The sequence below is a fragment of the Callospermophilus lateralis genome, chromosome 3 (assembly GCF_048772815.1).
Source record: "Callospermophilus lateralis isolate mCalLat2 chromosome 3, mCalLat2.hap1, whole genome shotgun sequence".
Classification (NCBI taxonomy): Eukaryota; Metazoa; Chordata; class Mammalia; order Rodentia; family Sciuridae; genus Callospermophilus; species Callospermophilus lateralis.
Genome location: NC_135307.1, coordinates 49,663,089 through 49,684,003, shown reverse-complemented (window position 1 = coordinate 49,684,003; position 20,915 = coordinate 49,663,089). Strand labels below are relative to the sequence as shown.

The 20,915-nt window shown below is 37.8% G+C and overlaps 1 pseudogene; it reads right to left on the bottom strand.

Annotated features, from left to right (window-relative positions):
• Nucleotides 1-17,153: 17,153 nt before the first annotated feature.
• LOC143395207 (heat shock protein HSP 90-beta pseudogene) lies at nucleotides 17,154-19,675 on the bottom strand (annotated as a pseudogene).
• Nucleotides 19,676-20,915: the final 1,240 nt, after the last annotated feature.

Sequence of the window (20,915 nt, the reverse complement as noted above, 5' to 3'; positions counted from 1 at the left end):
CTTTTTTTTTTTAAAATAAAATTCTTTACATGATTTCTTTCAAAGCCATATTGGTTACTACCTAGTACCATGTGTGTGTGTGTGTGTGTGTGTGTGTGTGTGTTTAAATCAATAATAAGAAAAATATTTGGAGAAAGAAACAATTACTTTGTCACTTGGATCTTAAATTAGTAATAACGAAGATCTTTATCTTACATCTTCCTGAGCTGCTCATTTCTCCTTCTTTTAAATGAATAAGTCAGTTTACCTTCAAAATAATCAAGTGTTCCTCCTCACTTATGCAGTAGTAGTTTTAGGTGAGATAGTTTTTCCACTTAAATATTTATTACCTTAAATAGTGATCTTTCTATGAAGACCAAATGATAAATCTCTCTCATTTCTCTATCCATATGTTTATATGGTTTCTACCTAACTGGTTTGATTTTACTGTACAGACACTGAATTTCATAACAGAGCATGATTTTTTTCCCCTTTGAATTGCCTGTTAGTTAGATCAGGAACACATGTGTTTCCCTGATTTAGAATTTTGTGAGGAAATGCAACTTCTTGGCATGCATTTTTTTAGTACTAACCTTACTCCTGGCACCAATTTACTTTCCTACCCACATTTTTCCTTTATCTAATTTCTGTCTTGCTTTCTTGATCCTGTATTTTAAAAGCCTCCTTAAACCCTTTATGGAGCATGGTAGGGTCTACATAAATAAATAATATCACAGTACTAATTCAGCCCATGAAAATGTGCAGACTATTTGCTGTAACTGTGGCTATATATCAGAGGTACTGCTTGTGCATCAGGAATTTAGTAATTGCTCAAACATGCTGTCCTCAGAGAGTTTACAATTCATGTTCCCAGAATTAAACTGACGTCCTCAAAATTCTCTCAAAGGAAAAATATATTTTAAACAGCAGTTGTAAATAACATAGTTTCCAAATATGTTGGTAATATTCTGAAAAGTAAATACTTGTTAAAGTGCTAGAATGTGATTCTGCAATGCAAGGGGCTCAGCCCTGTGGTAGCCAATATCAAAACTTAAAAGTATAAAGCAAGCACTGATTTTATATATTTATACAATCAAGTTTGCCACTCACTGTTGTCATAGCAACCAAGCTGCCTATATGAAGTAAGCAACTAAATTTCATCTCTCCTTGGTGTAAAAATAGCAGCTCCTAATGGCACTTCCCTATGTTGAAGCACAGCATTTAAAAAGAAAAATACATCCTTGCACATCTTTCTGTCAGTCCCACGTCAATGTCAATGGTCAGCAAGAGTGGTAAACCTTTTGTTTGCTTACAGCTAAGGTCCCAGTGTACAGGACTTGTGATGTTAAAATCAGGATAGTCTTGGGAAAACAAGATTGACCACCCCAGCAGCCCTTCTCAGGAATTACAATCACGTGTGTGTTTGTGTGTATGTGTGTGTGTGTGTGTGTGTGGTGGGGAGAGGAGCTGGGGATGGAGCCCAGGGCTTCTTTGGATGCTAGCAAGCACTCTGCCACTGAGCTAAATCCCTGCAGTCACATTTTATGTTGCCCACAGGCACAATTCATCTTGGGGAATGGGGTAAGTTTAAGCAGGAAAAAGACATAAAGAAATGCTGTTTGGGAATATCTTGCAGCTCATTGGAAGGAGAATCTGGAGGCAGAGGCTACTACAAAAGTCCAAGTATGAGGGGACATGGAACTGGAGCTGGAATGGGCCTATGCTTAAGTAAATATGCCAGGTCACACACTTGTGTGTGATGATAAAACAAGGCTACCCTTCCTTTCTCTTTCTTTAGGATGTGATAAAGCCCCATTAGCTTGATTAGATGTCCCCAAATGTTGTGTCTCATGTAAGCCCACCAATCAGCCTGTCAGCTGTCACATGACATCTTGTGCTGCCTGGTGCTCCCCTGTTCACACCTAATACCTACAAAGCTGCTTTTGTCACTGTCAATTGTTAGGGTCTGTAAACAAGTCAAGATGGCACCTGGCATTTTGCCAGAGGGAGTGGTTTGTGAAGTAACGCCAGTGACCCATTAAGTGTGGAGATTCCTTATTGGTTGACTGCTGTATCTAGTTTATGTTAATTAAGATAAGCTGTGTGGAATGTATATATACCCCTCCTGTCCTACAATAAACGGCTCCCACTCCTGCTGTATCAATCTACACAAGTTGTTTGTCACCCCCCGGTTATTTTGCTGAGCCAGACTGCGGCAGTCAATCATGGGATACCAGGGTCTATGCCAAGGGTGCTACCTCTTTGTGCTCCCTGATTATTGGAGTGGTGAGCACGCCTGCACGATGACCTTTTCTCCAACTCTTAAACATACTTGGTCATGTTGACCTTTGTGCAGCTCTGCTTATGTCAGAGACAGAGACACAAAATCTCTAACCTCCTTCTCTTAAGGGGCTCAGAACCAACTCAAATGATTAGGTGAAGGCAAATGCCATGCTGTCTCCTCTGGCCATCTTGACTTTTTTCCAGGCTCTCTCCAACAAAACTCTTCTTACCCCTCTCATCTACAAGGCTAGACATCTCAAGCCCGCCTACTAAGGACAAATAGGTTGGAGTGAGTGGAGAGAAAAGGGAGAACTGAGATGTTTGCAACTTCTGAGCAAGAGCTCAGCCTGCCAGAAACACTTGCACACCAGCATCACTAGGGTAAAGTAGCACTCTCAGCTGGCCACAGAATAGATATTGTATGGTGGTCTTGGAACAAATTGTTGCATCTTACTTTTATGAAATGCACACCATTCCCTAGTCCTCCACCACTAAATACAAGCTCTGGTATAGATCAAGAATCTAAGGAGAGAATGAAAGAAAGGCTTTTTTTTTTTTTTTCAGAAATAAAGAGATTAGAGACAGAGAGGTCACCTTGGGCAGATTAACTATGTTCTTCTGGTATCATTTGGATCTGTTCTTTTTTCTTTCTTTTTCTTTTTCAGCATGCTTTCCTCTTGGAATTTGCCTGTTATGTCTCTGGTATACATACACCGCTGAACAGCTCCTCTGTCTTATGTCTAACAGACCTGGGCAAGAGGTAGCAGGCTGCACATGGTCTTCAGATCTGGTTAAGACTCTGGGATCCAGACTGTCTTATTGTGTATCCACTCTCTGTACCTTGGTTTTCTCTTGAAAGCTAGAATTAAAAGTTACAACTACTTAATAGGGCCAGGTGAGAATCAAATAAATTTCTATGTGCCGAGGAATTAAACCATACCTGGACATGGTAAGCAATACTGAGTTCAGGGAGGTTGAAGGGAGGCTGCATTTCTCATGTAGCAGAGGCAGGGTCACCTCATAGGGCACTATACGTATCTTGAGAAATACTTGAACTAGTGAACAAACATCTTCTTTGAGTATAGTCACTGGGCCTTAACAGGGTTGTCACAGGTAAGAGTGTGCTGGAGTGATTCTGTTATCTCGTTTCCTATCACCATTAGATCAGAAACACAAAACAAGAAAAAGTGAATAACTCCTCCATTTTTCACTTATTAGTACTGTTATGGTTTGGATATGAGGTGTCCCCCAAAAGTTCCTGTGTGAATGCAGGAATATTCAGAAGTGAAATGATTAGATGATGAGAGCTGTACTAATCAGTCCATCCTAGTTTGAATGGACTGAGTGGTAATTGTAGGCAATTGCAGGTGGTAGGGTCACTGGGGTGTGCCCTGGAAAGGTTTATTGTCCCTGTAGCCCCCTCTCCTTTCTCTCTTTCTGCTTCCTGGCAACCATGAATGAATGGAGCAGTGTTCTTCCCCCATGATGTTTTGCCTCCCCTTGGGCCCAGAGCAATGGATTCAGCCCACCATGGACTAAACCTCTGAAAACCATGACCCAAAACAAATTTCTCCTCCTCTAAGTGATTTTTGTCAGATATTTTGGTCACAGTAACACGAAGTTTATTAATACGAGTATCACGCTCTAATATCGAAAGCTTTGTAGAAAGATGTTTAGAGTCTATAAATCAAAGACAAAATTTCCAGTCTTCCCAACTGAAATTTTGGTAGAAAAGTCAAACTCCCCAGTCTTCACCTAACCATCGGTACAGATGAAATTCACATCAGTAGCTGTATCTCACATGCTGCTGTGATGTGCCCTTCCTCCCCGACACAGGTAGGATTTCTCGGAATCTGTGCAGAGCACCTCTCATGGATTTATGAATAAATCCTCTCATGTTTTTGCCACTCATTAATACTTGCTGCTCTGAAGGCATGTGGAGCGATGTTTCTGCCCCACGGTCCTTCCTACGGAAAGTGAATGCTAAAAATGGAAGGAGTGTCACTTTTAGCATTCTCCAAATCTAAAATACTTGAGGTTTGAACACAGCCATAGATTCCATTCAGCCTTCCTAGGTGGGAGTCAAGCCACAGGGTAAGCAGAATTGGAAGAAGCACGTTTATCCAGAGAGGTGAGGATGCTTTCTGGGGTAGGGCAGGGAGGGAGCCCTCCATGTTCACTGGAGGCTGTCATAAAAATCGCAGGTCTTTGAATTAGGTACTATAACCTGCCAGCCATATTCTGCTCTATCCTCTTCTTCTCTTTGCAACATGAATGCCATGCTCATCCAAACCAGGGGAGGAGAAAAAACTGTGAAGATCTCAGAATGTGCACCTAGGCTTTTCCTCTTTATGTTTAATTTAAAGCCATTATGTATCCTCAGTGTTGGAATCATACTAGCTCATAAGACACTTATTGATGATATGGACATACTTTTTCTTTTTCTTGCATTTAATTTTTCTTAATTTCTTTTCATTCTCTCAATTTAGAGACTTCGTGGTGTTTACAGTTCACAGAAAGAGTACTTGTAAGCTGTTTTCTCCTTAGGCAAGCTACATGTGTTAAATGATGTTATTTTTCACACAAATATCAATTCCCTTTTCCAAATTACTTTTGATGTTCTTGTTGGAGCTCTAGGCAGTTTGTGTATATTGAGGTATATACCTCAATTTACAAAATAGAGGTATTGCTAAAGAAGATTCTGCTCAAAATTTTCAAATTGAATATTACTGTTCCATTGACTAAAATCAGAATTGTGCTTCCCTGGAGGCAGAGGGAAATCCTATAATTGTCTTAATTAAAACTTTTGTTAGAGAATGGGTAAACATCAGGATTAGCTTCATGTTGTTGTACTGCAACATCTCCTGGGATTATTAGTCTCAGTGGTGGTTTATTTTGGGGTTTCACAATAAAATTAGGCTGACTCTAAGAATTCCTCAAGGCTCTTTGTTGTAATAGAAAGGTTCAGATTATCTTTCTAAACTCTTTTTAGTACATGGACTGATTCAGGGGCCAATTGCAGTGGCATGTTGGCTTAGGCATGGTATCATGGACCTTTTTTAAAATGTCAGGTTAGCATGAAGACTATGAATTTTGGACTTTTGAGAGCAGCTGAATCTTAAATTTTCGGTTTCATTGCTTCCATAAGACTACTAATACTTTCCTGATCATATTATCTGCTGGGTTGGGAGTGATACCAACACTCTAAACAGAAGAAGATACCACTGAGAGATGAATAATGTTTCTTCACTAGTCAAGAGAATGTAGACATAATTTTCCCTAACTTTATTAACGTGGTTTTAGTAAATTTTATGTCTATTTTAACTCATAATGTTTATCTCTGTTGTGTATATGTGAAAAGGAAGGAAATAACTATACACTTACATTAGAAAAATACATAAGAGTTGAGCATAACTGACAGGAATGAGAGGATATTTTAAGTGTAGGGAATAGTTGTTGCTGGATATGTTGGATGAAAATAAAGAAAAAAGTGGCTATTACTTTTGTGTAAATAACCATTTAGTCACATTTCTTTTTGTCTTGTGCAGCTGCTACTGTTCATCCATATTGTTATTGACCATATTTTTCAGTTTTTCTGCATGTTTCACGTTCCTTAACTAATACACTCTTTGAGGACTTGTTTGAGTTAAATTGGGAATTTCATATCTTTATTTTATGTGGAAGGGAGATTTAGGGAACTTAAATACATATTCCTGAGTGTAGTGAGTGAAATTTATACAAAACTTCTTCTAAGAATAAAATAGATTTCACTGAAGGAAAATGAAAAGTAAGATGAGAAGTTGAAGGGATGTCCTAGACTGGACAGCCAGAATTTGAGAGGAAATAAAAAACAAAACAACAACAACAACAATAACAACAAAACAAAGAGTGACACTAGCAGTTTGATTTCATCCCAGTGACAGTGGTTGGACTCAGAATGGACACAGAGAAAGCTCAACTTGATTTCCCTCACTCAATTGCTATGGGACTTAAAGTTCAACCAAGACACGTTGATCCTCTGGGTTCACCCCCAGGCCACCCAAATTAAAGTGCAGGCATTATTACAGGGTTAGCCCTTACCAAGAAGGCATCCATCATGGAACATATTATATCATAAAGTCATATACTAGCGTTACCTGTGGATGGGCAGCTAAGATCTGGGCACTGAAGGAAATGCAGGTGTGAATATAGCGAGCTCATCCAGCCCTATGTCTACAAATGCCATCTGTGTGCTGACGCCTCCTGTTTTATATCTGAACCTGAACTCTTGACTGCCTCCTGGACATCTTGTAGATGTTCATTGACATGGCAAAAATCAGCATGGATGTGAGTTTGAGTTTACTGAGAAGCAGTTACCAAGTTGAGAAGACAGGTTCACTCTCATTTATTAGGGAAAATGCCTGTGAGGAAGACTGAGGAGAGAGCTGGAGAAGAGTGAGGAACATGGAGAAGGCTGGGGAGCTGTCTCCTGGGGATGCAGCTCTTCTACACTGGGGAGAGAGAGAGGGAAGGAAGGAAACTTGGGTAGGAAGTCTGAGACTCTGGTGCTGTTCTAAGAAATTGTCAGCAAGGTTAATGTGGAGTCTTCCAGCCAAACTCACCCATTAGAGGAATTCCACAGCTTTCCTGAACAGCTTGACTTAGTATCCCTAGGAGACATGCCCTGGGAGCAGCCTGGGGGCAACGTGGCCTGAGCAAGAGCGTGGTTCAGCAGCTACACCGGGGTTGACACACACCATGGTTGGAGACCTGAAAGGCATGTTTTCATGGCAGCTCCACATCACTAGAGGAACATTTGACTTTGCTTTCCATTTGTTACTCTAAGATTTCTCCTCTTCTGCTTTCCCCATTTCAGTCAACGTTGGCTCAACTCCAGTGTTGGGTTCACCTCCACCAGCTAGTCTAACATCTTGCTTTTGCTATCCTTAAAGTTTATCCTCCATAACAAAAAATTAGCGTTCTTTTAAAAATACATATTGGATCTTGACACTCCTTTGATCCAAATCCTGCCATGGCTTTCCATCTAACTCAAAATTTAGTTCAAATTCTCTTCTGTGACTATTAAGCATCTACATGCTATGACTCTCCTCCTAACTTCCTCCTAACTTACTCTCTTCTTCCCTAGAACACAAGCCCATTCTTGTCTCGGGGCATTTGTACTTCCTCTTCCCCCTGCTTGGAAAGTTCTTATCTCAGATTTCCTCAGGGCTCACTCCATCATCCTCTTCAGATCTTTGCTCAAGGATTACCTGATCAGTGTGTCCTTCTCTGGCCAACTTACTTTGTTCCACTTACTCCATACTCAGTGCCATATCATGTATTCTGTATTTGTCATTGCTCATTGTCTATTTTTTCCAAGTAGAAAGTAAGCCCTCTGAGCGCAGAGCCTTTACTGTTTAATTATAGCTGTTTCCCTAGGGCTTGGCATGAAATAGGTTTTCAGTAAACGCTTGTTGAGTGAGCAAATAAATACAATTTAAAATGTATGAAATTTGTATTGCTGAACATGCATTCTGTTTTATAGCATTTTATTTTATAATCTACTTTTGCATAAAATCTCATGAACCTTTACCCATACCTTAAAACATTTTTCTTCTGCATAATATTCCATTTATGATTACAATTTGTTCCACTTTATGGATGTGCCATAGTTTATTTATTCAACTCCTACTAGTTCCAGTTTTTTTGGCTATTATGTGAATAATATGGATAACTATGTGTTCAATAAGGAACCTGACAAATATTTGTCAATTGAGTTCATGAATAAATGAATACATGAAAAATATTCAGACTCATTTTTATATCCTGAGCTTAACACTCAGAAATTGAATTGTTAGCTTTACATATTCATTTTCTCAAACTAATTCATATTGTAAAATTGTGTTGTAGAAAGTGGTCACTGTATGCTTCTACCAGCAGAAGGTGAGTGGCTATCACTTTCTCAACGAATATTCATGGAAATAAAATGTTCCCAATTTGATTAACAATTATTATCACATTTTAATTTGTCTTCTTTCATTACCAGAGAAGTTAAATTTTTTTTAATCATAGATTCATTGGCCATTGTATTACTTCTCTAATTAATTATTGTTCTTGTACCTTGATACTATTTTAGAGATGGTTAAAATTGCAATTTAAAAAAGTGTAGTTATGAGGCCTGGTTTTTGCCATTCACTAGCTGTCTTGCTTTTTTATTCCTTAGCTTCCCTGAACCTCAATTTCCTGAGTGCAAGTGGGGAAATAATGGTAATTACTTCCATGGGGTTGCCCTGTGGAGTGGACAAGGGATTAGCCCTGGAGTTAGCCTTATGCTTAGGGCCTGGTCAAGTTGGGCTGTGGTAAGGAGCACTTGAGGAAAGGTCCAGAAAGCACCAGCCCAGTGCCTGGCACAGAATAAGTACTAATAAATGGGAGCTGTTTCTTATCTCTTTTATCTGCTTTTTCTGGGGGTGGTAACCATATTTCACAAAATATTGAATCCTGGGGCATAATGGAGTTCCTGGGATAAACAGTAGTAGTGCCTTAGTTACTCCATTAATATTGGAATGTAAAAGATTGTGTCTTTCTTGATTGAGATCCCTGCTCATGTGGCCCTAGAGGACCTGCTTCAATCTTTCAAGCCCATTTGTTCTTCCAAACTTTGACTTTAGGTTGTCAGGTATACCAGTTGCATACTGCCAATAGGATTTCCATTTTTGTTTTGGAAAATATTGCAATTATTCTTTTTTAAAAAAATTGTTCTTTTTTAGATAAGCATAACAGTACAGTGTGTTTTGACAAATTATACATACATGAAACCCAACAGGATTTTCAGACCAGAGTCTTCCTAAGGACTAAGGTGCTGATACTCTCTATGAGCTTCCTAAATGCAGAGTTATTGCGCCTGTTTTATTTATTTTTTGTTCTTGTTCTACAGATATTTCCTTATACATGGTTTCTCTATACACAAAAATATCTTTACTATATTTTATTTAATCATTGGAGGAATACCCAGGGGAAAGTAGAATTACATTTATTCATAAATATCCAGGAGAAGCCTTCTTTAAAAGGGAAGTGCTTTAAGAAGTGATGTCTGATGGCATTCTCTTTGCCACTCCACTTGTGCTTTGGAGGGGAGATATATGATAAAGTGTGAAGAAAATAAAAAAACATAACAACAGACAAACAAACAAACATCACCCCCACACCCAAAACAGAGATATAAAAATGTGCCTTGGAAAATCTGTCAGAGGACCTAAATTAATATAATTAATGCTCAATTAAAATACCTTCTTCTCCTTATTGTCGTTTTCCATTTAATTTTTACAGTGGGCTGGTCTGTTGAGATTTGTAGGTCCCAGTTTAATTTGAGACTTTGATATGGATTCTACTATATATAGATACACACACACATACACACACACACACACATATATACACACACACACACATACACACACGCACAGATATAAAGCCCAGCACAAGGATTTCTTCCACTGTACTAATGGTATTTATTGAGGACGTTTTGAAATGGGGGTCAGGCTTCCTTTTGGGAAATGCTTGCTTGATGGGAGATTTAACATTTTGCATTTGACATTCTTGAATTAACATAACTATGGCTGGAATCATTTTTCTTTTTTATCATTCTTTGCCATGCCTTACTTAGTCACTAAATGCTGTCTGTTCTGAGCAACCCTGATAGATGGGACAACAAGCTTGTAAATAACAGATATATTTGTAGAGGTTGTCAAATAGGAAAGAAATGTATCTTTGCCATTGCAGTGTAACTGGAACAGATGTCTGAATATTTTAAAACCTGGTGGATGTTGTAAATTAGGATTTTGGTCATTAGAATACATTAAAATTTCTACCTAATCATTTTATGATGTGGTAGAAAACAGTGGCATCCACATGATGACCCTCTTGATAAGCCACCAACCATCTGGAGAAAAAAATAAACAGCCCTCTCCAAGCAATCATTTAGATGTGTTAAAAATATATGCAAAGTAGAAATATTTTTCTCCACAAAGAAAATTAAATAAATTCAGCAATCAAGCAACATTGATTCTAACATAGAAAATAAAAAGTTATAGTATAATAATATAGAAAGTAGCAGTACAAAAATAAATCCAAGTTGTTTCATTGTTTAGCTGACTTATATGTAATGTGACTGGATTCAAAAGAGATTTACAATGATACAGTCAAACGCTAAGAAAAAAACACCTTTTTAGAAGTGAGAGAGAGGCAGAGGGGAAAGAGAACGCCTGGAAACATACAGGAAGCATGGGCCTTGTGGTTTTTTTTGATAAAATTGAGTCATAGACTAAGTGCTAATGTTTCTAGCAACCAATAAGTATGGGAAGTTGTTTCATAAGACAGCTTCTTCAATTATCCCTAATATGGGCCAGAGTCAATATGCTAATGTCCAAATACTAGAATTGTTCAGGGCATGCGCAGTGGGACCCAGAATGCAGGGGGGTGCTTGGGGAAGAGACTCACATCTCCTGCTGGGGTGTGGTCATGTGGGGTCACCTAGTGTTTCCCAGGAGAGGAACTTGAACTGGGTGCCAAGAGCAAAGTTAGAGCAACTCAGGTAGACAGCCTGGTAGTATTATGTAACAAATTTAAATGACAAATATTCATTTTACCTCAGTGTTCTTTTGGATTAAGATATATTTGAAAATAACACTTATTCTCTTTTTAAATTAAAAAAGCATCCTTGATTATTTTAGGATATTTAAAATGATAAAAGCATAACAAAGTAAAATCAGAAATAAAAAAGGTTAGTGTGTTTCTCTTTTCTTTTAGTTTTCTTTGCTTTACACATTATATATGCACATACATTTCAATATTGAGATCATACTGTATGTGTAATTTTTTTCCTTTTAAATGTAAGATTGTGTCTGTCCCTCAAGTCATTAACAATTTCTGAAAACTTTAAATAGTTGTATATTATGAACTCTTACAATTCTTTAGGTTTTCTATTTTCTTTGAATGAAAGGTGAGGTGCAGTATGCATTCTTATGAATAACTCTTTAGATTACTTCTGATTATTTCCTTAATATAGGTTTTCTAGTTGTGTAACTATTAAATTAAATAATTTGAGCATTTTCAAGTTGATAACTATTGTCAAACCCAAAATACTTTACCTAAAACTGTGCATATATTTATGTATACATATTTACTTACTTATATTTATACATTTGAAGGTTTATAGTATTTTTGTAATAATAAAATGAACTAATAAAGCCAAATGTATTCTACAGAATAACAAACATGTACAGAATGCTCAGATGACCAGCTCAGAGTCTTACAGGTATGCTTCATTTGTCTTTCATTATGCATGGATAGATACTACAATGGTATTTAAAAATTGTGTTCTTATATGAAAATCATCAGATGGCTTAGTTTTTTTTGGTGCTCCTTTTTATTATTGATATCTCATCTTCTGGTAAAGTTATAGATGAATTATAAAATCCCTCTTTGGGAAATGGAATGGCCTAACAGATAGATGAATTTGTCTACACCATTATCAAGGGTGTCTAACAAAACCACAAAGTATGCCAAGATTTTTTCACATCCTGAAAGAATTTTCACATAATTTTAAAAAAATTATTGAGTGGCAGTAAATGATGGACGATCATTTGGCAAGCTAAGGTAATGATAATCCTTTCAAAGAAAAATGATGAAATAAGGCAAATTCATGAATGATTCAGAAAATAAATGTTTTCACCTCAAATATTATATTATCATGGCAAGGTTTTGCCCTAGCATTAATGTATTTCATAAGAATTTCACAAATTCAACTTTATTTTCTTTTTTGTGAAGGCATATATGGAAAGAGACATATTTTGCTCCTTGCACATCAGACTCGTGAAGTAGTGATGTTCCAAACTGGTCTAAAATGCTTTCTGTGAATTCACAGGGAAGCCCCCTCACACAGGGTCCTCTTGGTTCTCCAGGGCTTGATGGTGTGACACCTGAGAATTCTGCTCAGAGTGCTTAATAGAATATTTCACTTTAGGTGCTGTTGATTACAAAAGGTTCTGAAAATGAGGATGTTAAATCTTTTTTTGAGTGGGGAGAGCAAGTGAGGTTGTGGAGGAAGACTCAGATCTTTAGTGTTGAAAATACGAATCAGAGAATCCTGATCAAGAATTAAAAACAGTCTTGATCCTAGAAATTTATAACCATAGAATAGATATATTGCTATCCATACAAATTGGAATACACTTACTTTTTCTTCTCCTCCTCCTTATTATTATTACTATTGCAGTCTTTGGGGTAAACCCAGAACCTGTGCGTACTAGACAAATACTTTTAATTTTAGAAATCCTTTAGGGTTTAATTTTTTTTTTTTAGTCCTCTAGGCAGATTTCTTCCAATCAGACAAGGAGAAGGCTTGCTGTATGCACACATCTAATTATGACAATAGAGTTCAATGGTTTTAACACACTTAGTAAAACTAAAGGCATATAAAAAGATTAAATCCATCTGGAGTATCGCTATGGTCATGTACACATGGTCTTAAAATCAACACTTCCCTAAATGCAAACTTATTGGAAAGCTTGCCAAAGGGAAAACACAGCCCAGTGGTTTTAGTGTATGACCTCATTAGAGCTCAACTCATTACCATGCTGCTGAAAAGCCAGCTAAGGGACATGCTTGCCCTGAGTCCATAATGAAGAGAGTTTTGGCCTGACTCATCCTTGCAGCAAGCATTGTTACTGAACCTGGTGATCTACCTCAGTGAGCTGCTGCTCTGCTCCTCTGCCTCCAGGGAACTGTGCATTAGAATTGTGTAAGGCTACCTGATCACGTTTCAGATCTGATTGGCAGTTAATATTGATGCCTGTGGGTTGATATTTTTCCGGGTCCTTAAGAACTGTACCTTGTTCTCTCTCAGTGAGTGCCTGCTCTCTCTAGTAAAGCCTGGGATTTCACATCTGGGTAAATCCACACATACACTTTAATTTTGTTCTGGATACACATTGATCCTCTCTTGTGGGAGTCAAGCCATGGTTTCATTTGGAAGAGGAAGTTTTTATTTGAAAAAACAAATCCTCTGTTTTTAAAAAGGCATAAATAAGATTTTGTTGTTTTAAAATAATTTAGATTCTTTTAATGTCATTTTCTACTTTCTGCCTTGGTGCACCTTTGCTATTTTTTTTTGCATGTCTTGCTGCTATTGTCAAAAGTCATATCAAATTAACATTTCTAAGTATTGTAGGGACAAGTATTGTATGTTTAATTTTATTTAGGGCATGGATATTCATTTGGCTTGGATATTTCAGAGTGTGATGATATGGACTAATTGCTTGAACCTGTCTCTAATAATTGCCAAAGTTAATCTACAACACTCTGCACTGATCAGCTTTTTAATGTCATGTTTGTGGTTTACTGTTTTTTTTTTAAAAGACCCTAAATAGATGATTTATGCTTGCTTTGTGAATGAACTTCTAGTTTCTGGGACCATTAAGAAACTATATTAAGTCAGGAGAAGTTAAGTTTGCTGAAGTAACAAACAGCTACCAACTCTCAGTGCTTTCTCACTACAACCGTTTGTTTCTGGTACATATTTATTTATGCTAAATGTCTATTGTGAGTCACTGCAGTGATTCATTGAAGTCACTTGGAGCCCTTATCTCACTACACATTTTGCTTCCATATTTAAAAAGGTAGTAGAAAAAGAACTTGGTGAATTAGATACTGCCTCTGAAAACTTCTATGGAGAGGGATACATGTAATTTTTTGCCACATTTTGTTGGCCAAAGGACATCAACTTGGCTATGTCTAACTTCAAAGTAGCAGTCAAGAGCTGTGCCATTATATGCCCCAAGTAACGGAAAACAGGATGTGTGAATAGCTCTAATGACCACCACAGGGACACAGCCCCTTTTCAAAGTACTCATGAGCATAGGCCTAGAAAGAATAATGTCTTTTAAATGAAATTATTTTACTGAGAATTATTTCATCTACTGCTTAGGTCCACAGGCTCATAGGCCCAGAGCAAATTAGAATTTTAATATAGATGGACAAGGTGACCCCTAACATGACTAGAATATAATTCTTCATTCTGAATTGGTAAATGTGAAGAGAGTTTATAAAAGTTTCTGTCATAGAATTTAGTATTAGATTCATACTTGCATTTTGTACATTTGAGTATTTTTTTTGGTGTGTGAACTTTAGATAGTGAAACAATTTAATATAATGTATAAATATTACAAATATAGATGACAAATACATGCTGTTTATGCCTGAATACATGGTATCTTATTACTTAGCAACAACTAAAGGATGAGTGAAAGTCAGTGGTAACCCATGGCGACTAAACATCTTTGTATATATAGCATGTGTCCTGAATGACCTCTGAGGACACGGTATATGGACTTTACAGTTTTAAACCAGAGTACTAGACTATAAGAATAAGAACTATATTTAAATTTATTCCATATTTTTTAGTCATTAGCAATACAAGATTTACCTTTCCTGTGTAAAGTTTGGATTTTTAATCTGCTTTATCTTGACAGTTTAAGTTCCCGGGAAAGTAATTTGATTCAATGTAATTAAAATGTAGTCTATTATGGCTGGCAAAATGTGTCTCTTAAACCCACAAAATACTCAAGTTCAAAGTCTATTGGTGTGTATGAGGAAGTATAAACTTGCTATTTCAGCAATTGTTTATATCTACACATACACTCTGCAAAATGTGACCTGTTTCTTTGATATGACTACTGAAGACTTAAGACATATGTTTTTTTTTAATTTTTTTATTGGTTATTCAAAACCTTACAAAACTCTCGACATGTCATATTTCATACATTCGATTCAAGTGGGTTATGAACTCCCATTTTTACCACAAATACAGGTTGCAGAATCACATCAATTACACATCCACATTTTTACATAATGCCATATTAGTAACTGTTGTATTCTGCTACCTTTCCTATTAAGACATATGTTATATTTTAGATTTCAAGTGTTGAGACTTAAGATGCTAAGAAGTATTGTTTGGAGTAGAAAGGAAAACATGGACTTTCAAGATAGCATGTAAAGGTAGCAACTATGTTATTTTTGTTCTTATGCCAGTACATGGGTAATAATATTCATCTCAGTACATGAATCATTTTATTCTGTTAGCATAAATTATGTTGGTGATACTTGTAATAGTCATAAGGTAATAGGTGGTAATTGTGTGAACTCTTGTATGATAATAAATATTAAAAAACATTTATGTCAAGTTTTAGAAAGAAAATGAAATATAAAATTGTGAGTCAGTAGCTATTAAGAATATAAAGGGTGATTGGGTTAACGTCTCTGATTTCAACTTCCCTATTTTTTTAAAATTATTTTTTTATTTATTTAAGAGAGAGAGAGAGAGAGAGAGAGAGAGAGAGAGAGAGAGAGAGAGAGAGAGAGAGAGAATTTTTTAATATTTATTTTTTAGTTTTCGGCAGACACAACATCTTTGTTTGTATGTGGTGCTGAGGATCGAACCCGGGCCGCTCGCATGCCAGGCGAGCGCGCTACCGCTTGAGCCACATCCCCAGCCCCTCAACTTCCCTATTTAACCTGACTAAAATTTCCAGAGTTCTGAGTAATCAGTAGACATAAAGCTACCTCAGAGTTCTTGAAATTACAAAACATAAGTGGCACCAAAGAGCATGTAATGCCTTGTTATTGATGCCTTCAGCATTTGTATTCCAGCTGATTAACTCAAACTTCAGACATTTAAGTAAACACTGTTACCTACAAGAATTTTTGGTTTCTTTTTTTTATATTTTATTTTTTAGTTGTAGTTGGACCCAATACCTTTATTTTATTTTTATGTGATGCTGAGGATGGAACCCCGGGCCTCGCATGTGCAAAGCGAGCGCTCTGTCAGTGAGCCACAACCCCAGCCCTTGTTTTTTTTTATAAAGGACTTCAGAAGATGTTATTATAAGCACTTCATCAATTTATAATCAAGTATGTTCTGAATACTTTCACAAGAACTGACCGTTCAGTAGATACTGCCAAATTACATCTATTTTTGTATATGTATGTGTGTGTGTATACACCAGCATATATACATAAGGATGAAGTTTTCTGATTAATTTATGTTAAAATATAAAACTTATTTTCCCTTGAGATACTACATTAAAAAATAGATCATTTTCCTCTGATAATTTCCAGGTAGGCTGTACAGTAGAGTCATCTGTCTCATCCTTCATTTCTTAGCTGCCCCCTGAAGCACCCATTTCTAGGGTCTTCCAATTATAAATGCAGCCCCTGATTTCTATTTATGCCTCTCTCGAGTTGTCTTCCTCCCTCTTAGGTTTTGCTGGGAAGTTGCTTTGTTTCAATTTGCTAATGTAACGAGGACATTAGACTGAGGCTGTTCTAGTGCCCTGGGTTCCTACACAAGCAAATGGAAACCCATCACAGTGAAAATGATCATTTTCTAGGCCAATCAGGAACAGTCAACTCATCTCCAAGTAGAGACTTTCTATTGTGATGAATTCTTTCCCTTACTTCTGCATTCATCCTATGAGAGCCTTTTTGAACTGCTTGTGGTCTGGTGCTGCCCAATTCATTAACTTCCATTTGTGCAAATAAATTCCTTAATATTTTATATGACTCTGTCTTTTAACAATTACATGTAAATTAATTATTTGTTTGATGTTTTAGACAAACTCAAGGTATGTTGGTCATAGAAAACTAGACTAGGTATATCAGTGTTCAGAGGAGAGCTCTGATACTGTGTCTGATATACACAATTACAGATGGGACAAGAGAGACAAGGACTTGGAAACATTATAGGAAGATTTAGGGCCACCAAGGACTTGGGAGTGAAATCATCATGGTCCAGAATGAGAATATACCAGGCCATACTTTCTTCTTTTTTTTTTTTTTTTGTATAAAACTGCATCTTCTTTATTTTGCATACTTTAATTGTGGAACAAAATAAAACGAAAACACAATACAACATCCAACCCTGCTGCCAAACTAGGTAGGGGATGGAGGGCTTGAGGCCCTTATTTCCTGCCTTAATTAAGATGCCAAGGACAGGAGAAAAAAACACTATAACATCAATCAGCAGAGAAAGCCAGGTAGGAGAGGGCCACTCAAGGCTACTGTGGGAGCCATGGGGAAACTATACAGAGGGCAGATTTCTCAGTAGCAACTCCTAATCTACTTCTTCCATGCGAGATGCATCCTCATCACCCTCGAGAGGGGGTATCTCATCAGGAACAGCACTGCTGGGTTCCTCTGCTGTCACTTCATCTTCATCAATGCCTAGGCCTAGCTTTATCATGCGGTAGATGCGATTGGAGTGGGTCTGAGGATCCTCAAGGGAGAAGCCAGAAGAGAGCAGCGCAGTTTCAAATAGCAGCACCACCAGGTCCTTGACAGCCTTGTCATTTTTATCTGCCTCTGCCTTTTGCCGCAATGTCTCCACAATGGGGTGATCAGGGTTGATCTCCAGGTGCTTTTTGGCCATCATGTAGCCCATTGTGGAGTTGTCTCGAAGTGCCTGGGCCTTCATAATCCGCTCCATGTTGGCTGTCCAGCCATAGGTGCTGGTAACAATGCAGCAGGGTGAAGACACAAGCCTATTGGAGATTGTCACCTTCTCAACCTTTTTATCCAAGATTTCTTTCATAAGCTTGCAAAGGTTCTCAAATTTCGCCTTGCTCTCCTCCATTTTCTTTTTTTCCTCCTCGTCCTCAGGTAGCTCCAGGCCTTCCTTGGTCACAGAGACCAGGCTCTTCCCATCAAACTCCTTGAGTTGCTGTACACAGTACTCATCAATAGGCTCAGTCATATATACTACCTCAAAGCCACGCTTCCGCACACGCTCCACAAAAGCAGAGTTGGCCACCTGCTCTTTGCTTTCACCAGTAATGTAATAGATGGACTTCTGTGTCTCCTTCATGCGAGAAACATACTCTGACAGAGAAGTCATCTCATCTCCAGACTGAGAGGTGTGATAGCGCAGCAGCTCAGAAAGGCGTCGCCGATTAGTAGAATCTTCATGGATTCCAAGCTTAAGATTTTTAGAGAATGCCTCATAGAATTTTTTGTAGTTCTCCTTGTCTTCTTCCAACTCAGAGAAGAGCTCAAGGCACTTCTTCACAATGTTTTTGCGAATAACTTTCAAGATTTTGCTCTGCTGGAGCATTTCTCGGGAGATATTCAGGGGCAGATCCTCAGAGTCAACAACACCACGAATAAAATTGAGATACTCTGGTATCAGCTCATCACAACTGTCCATGATGAACACACGACGGACATAGAGTTTGATGTTGTTCTTCTTCTTCTTGTTCTCAAAGAGGTCAAAGGTCCCGCTGAGGGATGAACAGCAATGCCCTGAATTCCAACTGACCTTCTACAGAGAAGTGCTTGACTGCCAGGTGGTCTTCCCAATCATTGGTTAGACTCTTGTAGAATTCTCCATATTCTTCCTGAGTGATGTCATCGGGGTTTCTGGTCCAAATGGGCTTGGTCTTGTTCAGTTCTTCATGATCAATATATTTCTCCTTAATCTTCTTTGTTTTCTTCTTCTTATCCTTACTAGTATCATCCTCCTCATCTGAGCCCACATCTTCAATCTTGGGTTTCTCCTCATCATCTTTATCTTCCTCTTCTTTCTCACCTTTCTCTTCCTCTGCCTCATCATCACTGATTTCCTTCTCTTGTTCCTTCTCCAAATAAAGGGTGATTGGATAGCCTATGAACTGTGAGTGCTTCTTCACCACTTCTTTGACCCACCTCTCCTCCAAGTACTCTGTCTGGTCTTCTTTGAGGTGGAGAATGACTTTAGTTACCCCGGCCAATGGGCTCACCATGATCAGCCCGCACAGTGAAAGATCCCCCAGCAGAAGACTCCCAAGCATACTGTTCATCATCATTATGCTTTGTGATCACAACCACTTTCTCTGCCACTAGATAAGCAGAATAAAATCCAACACCAAATTGCCCAATCATGGATATGTCTGCACCAGCCTGAAGAGCCTCCATAAATGCTTTAGTCCCAGACTTGGCAATGGTTCCCAAGTTGTTTATGAGATCAGCCTTGGTCATGCCAATGCCTGTGTCCACCAAAGTCAGAGTCCTTTCCTGAGGGTTGGGGATTATGTCAATTTTCAGCTCTTTACCACTGTCCAACTTGGAAGGGTCTGTCAGGCTCTCATAGCAAATCTTGTCCAAGGCATCAGAAGCATTAGAGATCAATTCCCGAAGGAAAATTTCCTTGTTGGAATAAAAGGTATTGATGATGAGAGACATGAGTTGGGCAATTTCTGCCTGAAAGGCAAACGTCTCCACCTCCTCCTCTCCATGGTGCACTTCCTCAGGCATCTTGAGAGAGAAAGGACTGCGAGTGTTAAGAGAAGGGTGGGCCCGAAGAGTGTGCGACTCGCTCGCGACACCTAGGCAGCATGGGGGTGACTCAAGAGAGCTCCATACTTTCTTCTAATTAAGGAAATACATAATCTTACTATAAGAAAGCTGAGTCTGCCTATGCACATTAGAGAGTATTGAGGCCTTTATGCAGATAATTCAAGCCTAAAAGAAAATCCTCTCCACTTACTGGAATTATGTAGCTATTGCAGGCAAATATGTATTTTTAAGTCATGAATTATGCAGGTATTTTTTCAATTCATCATTTTATGTTTTCTCCAAACTTTTCACAAGTATAACTTTGGCAGAATATAAAGGAATAGGTATATGTGTCAAATACTCAAATTTTCCTTATATTTATGTGTTATTTTTCAGGCTGCCACCTAAGTACCCTCTGGGAATATCATGATTTTGTATATACCCTGAATACATAGTGATTTGCTTATTGTCATTGGCACTGTGTCTGATATTTGCTGTATACTTTGGGAAATCCCTTTCATATTTAGGAAGATTACTGGTCATCTACAAAGAGATAATATTTATATTGTTTGACACTTTTTATCCTACCTTTAAATTTTATCTTCTGTAGCAATATCCCTTAGATGGAGACATAATACTGTGAACTCCTACACCAGTCTCCATTGGCCATGGAGATTAGGGATGGGATATTGTGAGTAATATAAAGGAACCACACTCAACTGAGTTTTTGTTTAATGCATTTGTGCTGTTAGCTATTTGCAGATTATAATGCTTCTAATAAAATAATAGTCACAGTATAGAAACTCAGAAGAATGTAGAAAATGGTTTCATTTTCTCATTTGTCCTTTTGACTCTGCAGTTCTTCCTTTACAATGTGGAGAGCATTGGCTTTATTCTGCTTTCATAAGCTTTACCTTTGCTCTCAATTCATTGGTTTCTTGGTGTGTGTGTGATTTGGGAAGGAGAAGACGGGAGTTACTATTTTGATTTTGAAGGTTCTGCTTGGTGGCTGAATCTGGGTATGCAAAGAGAAGACAAATTTCTCAAGTTGTTTATCCTTCTAATGTCAATCAAGCTGTACACATTCAACAAATGAAAAACTGGGGAATACTTCTGCTACTTCCAATGCAAACTGAGTAATCTTCCAGGGGTTAATAGATATTAGAGTCTAATAAACATCAAATTATTCCCACTGAAGACTTAAAAAACTCAAGACTTTAGTTTTAAAAAATAAAGTAAGCTCTACTACTTTTTCAGTAACACATCTTCATCATATAGTTTCACAAGGACTCAATTATCTCCTGATTCTT